General features: G+C 46.1%; 1 long non-coding RNA gene across 1 annotated transcript; it reads right to left on the reverse strand.

Annotated features, from left to right (window-relative positions):
• Positions 1-365: 365 nt before the first annotated feature.
• On the reverse strand, positions 366-8,621 carry LOC138068112 (uncharacterized). The gene is made up of 3 exons (XR_011142733.1): positions 8,525-8,621; positions 1,110-1,314; positions 366-503 (listed from the first exon to the last, which is right to left on the reverse strand). It is a non-coding gene; the product is annotated as an uncharacterized lncRNA (long non-coding RNA).
• Between the last annotated feature and the right edge of the window lie 1,134 nt (positions 8,622-9,755).

Genomic DNA, 9,755 nt, shown 5'->3' on the forward strand with positions numbered 1-9,755 from the left:
TCCCATGAACTGAAGCAGTGGTGTGCTACAGCAACCCCTAAGCAGTGGTTAAGTGAGGGGAAACAAACACATCAAAGTTTGAGACTAGCTCTTCGCCAAACACCTCTGTGCTTGTTCCTAAGCATAGGAAAATAAAATAACAAAAATCCCAATTCTCCATCGAAATTTGCAAAACTGCTTCCACAATGCCTGGAAACCTTCTCCCATTGGGTCCTGGTTAGACTGGTTGCAAGGTGCAGTTGCTGATTTTCCACTACACTCTTCCCACTTCATTGTCACGTTCTCCTTCCAGCTCTACTCCACCCACAGATCTGCGCTCTCTTGCTTTGGCCTTTTACCTGATATTTAGACTGGGAGCTTGATTGGAGTGTTCTCCTTGCTAGTTGTGAGTGTAGCAGCCCACAGAATGAGGCACTGATCCACATCCAAAGGCTCCAAGGGGGCATCCATGAACCTGAAATACTGAGGGGACATGCAGCTGTACGGTCCTCACATAGAAAAGCCTGCAAAGAAGCAGGAAAATGCAAACACACTGATGTGCTTGCCTCTTCTTGCATGTGCTCTCCACCTTCCCAGTTTACCTGACATACAAACAGAGCTTGAAAAGAGCTCAAAACAACAGGCAGGACTGCTGGGCTAGCCACCCCTTGGACTCATGCTGCATGGCATCATTCTGCTTTGTTCCCCCATAGGTGCCTGTGGGTCTTAATCTGCAGACTGATCCAGAAGGACAGTTACTAGAAAGAAGGGGCTAGAATACACAATAGATTGAGACAGGAAGGAAGATTATAGGGTTGCAGTTCTGGAGCCTAGTAGAAGACCCATAGCCTAAGACTTCCAGGTTTATTTGCACCTTCATTGTTTGGTACTTACACTTTCACCTGGCCCTGCACCCTGTCATGGCTGAACAGGTACCAGATGTTGCTCTTCAGATCTGTTAGCATGATACTTTTGCTTTGAGCAGGTATTGGCAGCCACACTTGCATGCAAGGCAGGGCAAAATCCAGCCTGGTCTGAAGAGCAGTGCTTCAGGGTGATCACGTGAGCCTACATTTCAGCTTGCAGGCCACACCCTGCATTTGGGCTAGAGCATATATGCCAAACACTACCTTGCTCACGTGAGGCGTTACTTTCTTCATCCTCTGTAGCTGGTCCATTCATCAGAATGACATATTCCCTCTCCAATGAGCTCTCCATTTATTTGAGGTGCAGTGGCAGAAGCAAGAAGCCGTGGTTCTAGGCAGCTGCAGTTAGGCTTTGGACAGGACGTTCTCACTCTTTGTGCAGACGCACTCTGTCCCTTCCAAGCTGACTCTAGTACCAGAAACAGAAGGATACTCTGATTAAAGCCCAGACCAAGTAATAGAAATTTTGGAGTGTAAGCAGCTTTGTAGTTAGGCTTGCTTGGGACAAATCACTGCAACTCCCTATGTGCCTCAGCTTCTCCATGCAGACATTGGAGGGGATGTCAGGCTTCTGAAGCTCCAGAAAATCTAAAAGTGACAAGGGTTAAATAGCTGATGGTTGTCAATAAAGGCAGGTTGTCCCCACCTGCCTCAGCAGCATCTGTCCACACATAACTGATATCCAACTAGCCCTTGGAAAAAGAGGTCAATAAGAAGACCGAAAAGCTTTTTACCTGCATGGCAGCCATCACTCTGGCAGTGGAGTTTACATAGCATCTTTCCTGTGTCCCACTCCCTTTCTACTCAGGAAGCCAAATCAGACTATACAAAAGAACCCTCGCACCTTCATATGAAAAGCCTCTTGGTAACAAGCAGGACCAAAATCATGTCATGGAGTTTTGCAAAATGCTCAAGGTTCCTTCAGCTCTGAGATATGAGGAAGGGCAAGAGCATCTGCAACTGGCTCATGGCAGGATACATAAAGGTCTCCCGGAAGCATGGACACCTGGCTGGGCAAAGCGTTAATGTCTGTAATATGTTTCTGCAGAGGCATAGAATTGGCAGCTCGGTTCATTGCCTAAAATAACAAGGTAGTGGCATCTGAGATCCTCCCCCACTAGGCCCGCCAGCAAATGCCCCAGCAATCCCAGCATGCGTTCACCCCTGTCACCACGCTTCACTAGGCATTAGTAGTGGACAACACCCCACCCTGAGAAAACATGGAGTATTCTTGGCTCTTTGCCGCTGAAGGCAAGGTCATCAGACGCTATGATGAATTCTTTGCCTGCCATATCCAGAGTGGTATGCAGGGGAACATGATCCTGCCACAAGCAAGAGCCAAGTCTGATCAGGACTGATCACTCTAAAATCCTTCCTGTGAGGATCTTGTGAAGAGGGAGTTACTGGCCACCACGAATGAGCCCAGAGGCAAGACTATGAAGGCTCATAGGGAGTTCAGCCAAGTCTTCCGGAGATATAAAGCAGAACTCATGAGCTGGCCGGAAGTACTGTGGAAACCAGCACTTCTCCTGATGCCCTACAACCCAGCATGCACAAGTCACCACAAATGGACACGGCAGAGCCATCCAGGAGTTTGTTCCTACTTGACACTGACTCGGACCTTGGAACAGAGAAGCTCTGGCCTTTTCCAAAATGATTTACCTGACATGCAGCTCAAATATTTGGCTGAGCAGAGCCAGAATCCATACTCATTCTCCTTCAGGCACCCTCCATGAGACTTTAAAAGGGTCATATTCTCTACTCCGTGCTTCAGTTCCCCTCTAGGGGCAACAGCCCCTTCTCCCCTCAACAGAGAGATGTGACACTAAACTCATTAACGCTGACAGGACATTGTGGTACCACAGTGATGACCTCATCCCACCCAGCCAGATCTGGAGCCCACATCTTGTCATGATTTCCCTCTTTTTGCTCAGTGGTGGCATAGAGAATGCCATAACAGAAGTCTCGCAGATCTTCTCGCAGAAGACTCACTATGCAGTAGTCAGGAGACCAGGACTGGATTAACATGTAAAGCCTCTGTAGTGTCTCTGGTCCTCTACCAGACTGTGAAGGGGGGGGAGGGGGGTCCCACCTAGGCAAAGCTGCCCATGAAATCATGGCGCAAGTCCAGACTGTACTCTTCCTGCATACAAAACACATCTTGCTGTCTTTCTTCGCCCTGTGATAGATACCCACCCCTGCTTCAGCTAGTGAACAACAGACAAGTACAGAAGCAGCAAACGTTAAGAAAACCCATATACTTGCCAATAGGCGCCCTGTCCTAAAGTCTTCCCCCACATGCATTTTCCCTACCACCCTCTGTTTTGCAAATGCAAGAAAAGAAACTCAACAAAACCCCAGTAGCTAAATTCCTTGCATCTCAGAAAACTACATGTATCTCAGTGCCAAAGAAAACAATCTCATGGCTAATTTATATCAAAAAGGTGTACTATATAATTTCACCATAAGTAAAGGAACAACAAAAATTAGTTCAAAGTCTGCCACTTTACACTGTGGCAACTTCATCCAGCTGAAACAGGAGTAGAATAACCACAGTGAGACCTTCAACATTCTCAGCCTTGCTCCAAAGCTGCTGCTAAGGACATGCAAACCTCAGTCTTCCCCAAGCTGACTGTCACTCAGATTATAAACCAGCCAGCTGCCTGCTCTCACTGCAGTTTTAGTGATGGTGCAGTTCAAATGGCACAAAAATCGTCCACTTAACATAAGGAGGAGGGAGTACACAGCCTTCTTGGCTTGTTGCATGGGTGAGCTAGTTTGGAGCTGAGAGAGAGCTGCAACAGGTGCAGGAAGCCGTTTGCAATACAGTTTGTGTGCATCCACTGAGGGCAATGATAAATCAGTGATGGAGAAAAAGAAGGAAAAGAACCGTGCTTTCAGCATATGGACCTTCCTTTTTTCCCCTGTTTTCACATGCAAGCCCTGAATTCTAGGATGTAAACAAATATTAAATCACTCAATCCAAAATTGATCCTCAGCCAGAGACCACTACCAGCCTAAGAGTGGAAAGGGCAGAGGAGTGGAAAGGTGAGTCTCCTTCACAGAAGGCTGTGAATTGGTCTGTTTTTGGCTCTGATGACTCTTGAGCTGGAGGACTCTCTCCTTTGGGAAGAGTCTTTGAGCTCCAGCTTGAGTCTCAGGTTTGGCTCGACACAGGCTGAAGACAACCCTGCCTAACTGGGCTGCTCCAGAAATCCCAACTGCCCTGCAGTTTTGCTTAAAGGGCTCAGGATTTCACAACCACTCTTTCAGAGTTTCAGCCACCAAATTCAGCCCTTTATGAGGATATGCTTCCTACGTGCATTCAGATGAAAACCCAATCTTCCACTGAAGGAAGAATACTGAGACAGGTTTTTGCACTGGTTGAAAACTGGACTCTAGTTAAACCAGCACCCAGTGCCATTTTCCTGAAGCAGTACTTCTGTGCGGCTCAAACTCACAGAGCCAGAGCCCAAAGCTGAGAGTTTTATGCAGGTTACTCATTAACCAGCTCAAGTACCAACTTCTTTCAAGTATTCCATGCTCACAGCATGTTTCTGTTACCTGAACCCACATAAACAGGCCTTTCGATCTCGACTAGAGAGAGCTGCAACTTAACAGCATGTCTGCAGAGCGTTAGCTCACCCTGCCATTGCCAGGAGTAGTAGAAAAGGTGCCCTCCCATGGAGCAGAAGCAGGCTGCTCTGTGGGTCTCCCTTCACAGATCACTATGGCACTTTTCAACAGCTTCTATGGAAAACAACAACAACAAAAAAATCCCTATAATCACTTCAAAGCACATTGATTGGTTATCAAAATGCAGAGAACATATTATTCTCACATTCCCCAGCTCCTGCAGAGACCCATGTAAACCCACATGGCACCCCAGGCCTAGTGCAGAGAGTTGGGAAACAGCCTAAATCCCAGAAGCTTTGCTAAATATCATAAATTCTCTTTGGTACCAGTTACAATGAAGGAATCGGGGAAGATGACACATTAAAGAAGGGCAAAAGAAAAATATTTTTTTTCCTCTCATTACACACTCCTGGAGGTGGCACACTGCAGAGCGCAACTGAATTAAGTAAAAGCATTCCAGTGTTACGTAGGTATTGATTATTTGACAGCCTTCTGTTAGATCAGTACCTTTAAAAGCTCTTATGCAAAGGACAAAGCAGAAATACATAGAGTCTGAGCTGGGATGCTATCAACACTAGTATAAGTCAAAGAGAAGTCCGCAGATGAGAACAGAATTGGAGTGGATCCAATGAGTACACAAAAATACTCAGAGCAGCTTATGGATTTAATTATGTTCTGTTAGTGGGGGGGAGGGAAGGTATTGTTTATTTGTTTAACCCAGGGAGTTTGGGCGCATACAGAAAAGCAGAAGTAGGTAAGGCTAAATCTAGATCCCACTGGAACATGAGAAGGTTTGCCTATCAATTTCTGTGGATTGAGTGCTTGCAAAGTTTAAATGAATAATGCCCAGGTGACACTATACAGTCCCCACTTTGGTAATCTTCATGCTGGAACAGCTAACAAATTGACAAAGCTAGTTCGGAGGGCAATCAGGGGAGGGATGGAAGCGGCTCATGGTTGATTTGGAGTTATCCAGGGTTATCTACACATCATGTTGTATGCTCCCTGCTTCTCATAATTAGAGCGTCTAGACAGGAGATGATGCTAGTGAAGCAGCAAGTAAAAAGGTTTTGCAGAGTTTTTCAGAGGAGCCCAGCTAAAGCAGTGATTACAACAGAAAGACAGACACAAGACTAGCAGAACCCAGCTGAGATTAGAGCCAATTTTGACCTGAGTAAAGGTCCTTTCATAACCCTTCGCATCCCCGAAAAGCTGCTGAATCAGAGCACTGATGGCTTAAGCACTCAGGAGGGCTCAGAACTTTTGAGTAAGCCTCAGACTGGAGGTTTCTGCAAAAGTAATTGCAGCTGTGTCTCAGCTTTATCCAGATGCTGGCATTTAGCAGCCTGAACTTGTGTAAACCAGCTTCACTCCATTGAAGTCAACAATTGACACCAGCTGAGAATCTGGCTCTCGGTGTGGCTGAAATATAGTATAAAGAAAGAGAACTTACAGATGGATTGCCCAGTTCCTGTTGTCCATTTTCCCCTTGGGTTAGGACTGCATAAGATGACTTTTTTTTCTTTTTAATTTAGCTTCAGTGATTTTTAACAACAGCATTATGAGCTCACATTTATTATAGCACCTTCCATCCTACAGGAGTCAGAGTGCCTTTCAGGCTTCACCAGGAATCACAGAGAGAGATGGACGCAGCACTCTTCATGGCACTAGGGAAGGAGCCACCTCTGGATGCAATACAGCAAAAGTTCAACAGCGCACTGTAGCCTGGCCACAAACACAACAAATCGTTGTGGAGACTAAAACAATTACACTTAAGCATCATAAGAGCAAGCCCTAGCCGTTTGCACAAGGAAGCAATCCAAGCAGCCATTTCAAATCCTCACTTGGACCGGCCAGAAGATGGACATGATGTTATTACAGCCATGCAGAGTGTCATGATCACACACTAAGGGCCTACACACAATAAGAGGCTGGATTACCACAAACTGCTGGGGAAAAGCAAACATGAGTGACCTTTCAGAAAGGAAGAGTAGTCTGATCACTCATACTGTGACAAACCAGGGCTCCTCTGGCATTCCCCTCATCTCCTTAACTCAAACACCACTGCAAAGTTGAGGTACAGATCACAGCTCTGCAGCTATATCAGTTACAAGGCAATCTCCACGTACAACGTTACCAGGCTGTGATTCTCCATAACTTTAGGCACAATGCAGGGACACTTACACTAATTGCTAATAAAGGGGGCTTGCTGGTGCCAGTGGCAGGAGGGCTAAGAGCAGGGATAGAGATTTGCCTCAGCAGAGCCTCAGAAAGCTCAGGGGTCTGCCATCTCTGGGAGCAGGTGGGATACTCACCAGCTCTTTTTCAATAGGAAGGAGAAACCAGGAAAACAATAGGAAAAAAAAAATTGTCCCATATGCTTAAATCTGAGTGGTTATGCTAGAGGTACAGCGACACCAGCTTACGCCAATGGTGGTATTTTCTGGGCTCAGACTAGGAAATTAGGGTCCACTTAGATGCTACCATATGGGAACTTCTGGGAAACGGCATCTTTCAGACAGTTCTCCTCAAACCACAACACAGCAATGGAAATGCAGCAAATGAAAACTGCAGCCACCACCCAAATGTTCCATCAAAGAAATGAACTCTGGCCTCTTTAAAAAAAAAAAAAAAAAAAAGGTGGGGGGGGGACCAATACAAACCAAAAACCAGATCCATTAATGAAAAATAAAGTACAAGGCAAGGGGTGATGAAAACAAATAAAACTAAGGCTATAAAATGCCTGGTATGTAAGATGTGTTGAAACTTGCTGCTGACAGCAGCTTGAGCAGACATTCACATTCAGCCATTCATAAGATGCACAGTAATTACCTTCTCTGAAGGCTGTATTATGATGATTTCTTTAAGCAGAGCACAATATCTCTAGCAACAGGATATAATTACAGCAAAGGATATGCCTCTCAACCTCCCTCCGCCTCCCCAGCCCAGCTCAGGGAGAGAGCTGAGAGCCAGGGGCTCCGTGGGGAGGGTGAAAGACGTTTACTCAGTGCTACCACACTCTCATTACCTGGAGCTAAGCAGGCTTTTCATGTGAGATTGCGGTGGCATTGTTCTCAGCAGGAACGCGACCTCTTCCCCCCCTCGGCTCAGGGCAAAAACACTCCCAACACTGTAGGACTTTGATAGAGCTGGCAGCGACCACTGGGCCACCAGAGAAGTTCGGGACAGTCAGCCTGCTCTAGGCTGACACCTCTGTGGTAAATAAACAAATACTAAAGATAAACAGGCAAGAGAATGACTCAGACCTGGAATGTGCTGGCAGCGCTGCAAGGTGGTAGGCCTTGCCATCTCCCGCCTGCCTCCAGACCAGGACCTGGCTGGCCCCAAACACTCCACTGCAGAGCCCCTTCTGAGACCCAGCAAGGTACAGAAAGAAACGTGAGCTTCCCAGATAAGGAATGGCACCATGCCCAGCATAGGCTGGGGTGTCTTCAGGGGACAGATGCCACCTTCTGGTGGTTACAGTGTGCGGGTTACCTGGCCCACCTGTAGCAGCTAGAACGCCAGAGTTGTTCCTCCCAGTTTGGCTCCCTGGGGCTGGCTATTCTGTTTAACTCCATGCTGCTTTCCTCGCCAAAGTATTTCACCACTCTCCAGATGTGGTTCCAAGGCATAAGCACCTTTCATACTGTCTGCATTTAGGAAGGATGCAGAGCAACCAGGCAACTCCAAACCTGCCTACTCTCCTTCTCCCCAAGAGCCTTCAACCCCAGTCTCTGTCTTCCAGCACTCAGTTGTCTGCTCTACCCCCAACATCCCTCCTGTAAAGAGGCACAGTAATGCCACAATAATTGCTGGGACCAGCTCATGTAGGGTCCGAATGCCCAAGGCAGGGATTTCCATAGTGCTTTGCATTAGAGAGACCCCCGAAGTGATGAAAGTTGCAGGCAATGACCGAGAGACAACAGCGTGCTCTCAGCCACGTCCCTCATGTTCTGCCTGCATCTGCTCCTGGTACTCACTTGTCCAGAGATTTGTCTGGAAAGGTGAAACAACCAACACAGACATGGTCGATGCTGATCCGCAAGATTCGCTGTGCTTGGAAGCAGCTCAGTGCGAGTATGTCAGATTTGCAGACCAGCAGGTAACAGCTGTGAAATCCATGATGGGCTCCCTCTCCTTGTGCCCATCATCACTCCTAGGCAGAAAAGCAGAGAGTTAACTTAGGGTACTGTACTTCCCTGCCTGGACCAAAAATGCAGTGCTGCATCCAGCTCAGGGCTCTGCTGTTTTTAGCCCACACACTGATTATCTGAAAAATCAAAATAGGAGCTCAACTTCATTTTTCAAAGCATTTGGAGCAGCAGTGTTCGGTGGCTTGGGATCTCCATGCCAGACATGGAAAAAAGAGGACTTGGGAGGGTTTTAGAGCCATTTTTCAAGATCCAGACAGGTTTACTTCCTTGTCCAGGGTAGAGGATGTTTTTTTTTTTCAGATGGAAGGATTGGAAAGCTTCCTTTTCTACTGTGAAATAAATAAAGTTAAAGAACAACCAACATTTTCCTTTCTGGCCAGGAAATTGTGTTGCAAGTTAGAGTCAACTTGGTGCAAGTTTGCAAGCTGTGATATCAGTAGGAGAATTTCCCTTTTCATTTGCAAAAGGAAATGAATTTTGCATCCACCGGATGGCAGTGTAGGGAGAGCAATCACACTAGTAGTAGTAGTAGTAGTAGTAGTATTTTCCTTTTAAGTCTCTCAAAAGTGATTGCAGACACAGCATTTCCTTGCGTATTAAGATCTCACCGCATTACAACCAGGGAAAAAAAATCTAGGTCTCATTAATAAACCATCTTCTAGGATCTCTATAAGAAGATAGACTCTGATTAGCCAAGATCATTCAAGAAATGATTTGGCTTGCCTGACAAAAAGAAATGATTGATTGGAAGAGCGTGTGCTTAGAATAGTCTACTGTCTAGAATAAAAACAAAGCCTTCAGATAGAAATATAAATAGGAAAAAGGCAATCCTTCTCATTAAAGACAAAACACCTAACGCATCAGACTGGTGGGTGCTGCTGCTGTATAGGAAGGTCAGTCCAAACTCTGCAGGGTTGTAAATTATTTTAAGCCTGAAATGGCAACAATATCTTCAGTTTCTACTGTCAAAATGTTTTAATTGGCAGGAAAGGAAAAGTCTGTTCTGGTCTTACATGACAGGACATTAGGTAACTACTGCAGGGAGCAAATTATCTTT

The sequence above is a fragment of the Struthio camelus genome, chromosome 9 (genome assembly GCF_040807025.1).
Source record: "Struthio camelus isolate bStrCam1 chromosome 9, bStrCam1.hap1, whole genome shotgun sequence".
Classification (NCBI taxonomy): Eukaryota; Metazoa; Chordata; class Aves; order Struthioniformes; family Struthionidae; genus Struthio; species Struthio camelus.